The following is an 821-nucleotide window of genomic DNA, read 5'->3' on the forward strand; positions in this document are numbered from 1 at the left end:
TGAACCTAAATTCCTCCGCTCTACCAACTAAAAGATCGAAGGGAACGAAATACCTTGCTTGAAATTATTGCAGAAGAACTACACAGATTTAGCAGAACTTGTCTTTGTGTTTTACCTGATATCGCTGGATGTGGACACACTAAGCTTGTCTGAACATATGAAGCAAAGAAACCCATCTCAGCTTTTTATCTCGTCAGTCGGAACCGACACAAACATAAATCAACTCCTTCGAGCCGGAGTTGAACCAGCGACCTAAGGATTACTGACATTTTGAACCTACAGTCCTCCGCTCTACCAACTGAGCTATCGAAGGGAACAAAACAAAGATGGAGAAAGCCAGTTACATGGACATGAACATGACAAACACCCAACTGTATTTCACTATTCACGCTTGATGAAAATTGGTACACACATGACTAAAGTTATACATACCTGCTTGAAATAATTGCAGATTAACTACACAGATTTAGCAGAACTTGCCTTTGTGTTTTACCTGATATCGCTGGATGTAGACATGCTAAGCTTGTCTGAACATACGAAGCAAATGTTCAGAAAGAAACCCATCTCGGCCTCTTATCTCGTCAGTCGGAGCCGACACAAACATAAGTCACCTCCTGAACATCAAACTGTATTACACTATTCACACGCTTGATTAAAACTGGTACACACATGACTAAAGTTATACATACCTGCTTGAAATAATTGCAGATTAACTACACAGATTTAGCAGAACTTGCCTTTGTGTTTTACCTGATATCGCTGGATGTAGACACGCTAAGCTTGTCTGAACATACGAAGCAAATGTTCAGAAAGAAACCCAT

At 40.2% G+C, this 821-nt stretch overlaps 1 non-coding gene across 1 annotated transcript; it reads right to left on the reverse strand.

Moving 5' to 3' along the window:
- Positions 1-224: 224 nt before the first annotated feature.
- trnay-gua lies at positions 225-313 on the reverse strand. Its single transcript is given in 2 exon segments — positions 225-260; positions 277-313. It is a non-coding gene; the product is annotated as a tRNA-Tyr (tRNA).
- Positions 314-821: the final 508 nt, after the last annotated feature.

The sequence above is a fragment of the Micropterus dolomieu genome, unplaced genomic scaffold (assembly GCF_021292245.1).
Source record: "Micropterus dolomieu isolate WLL.071019.BEF.003 ecotype Adirondacks unplaced genomic scaffold, ASM2129224v1 contig_11142, whole genome shotgun sequence".
In the NCBI taxonomy this organism is placed as follows: domain Eukaryota; kingdom Metazoa; phylum Chordata; class Actinopteri; order Centrarchiformes; family Centrarchidae; genus Micropterus; species Micropterus dolomieu.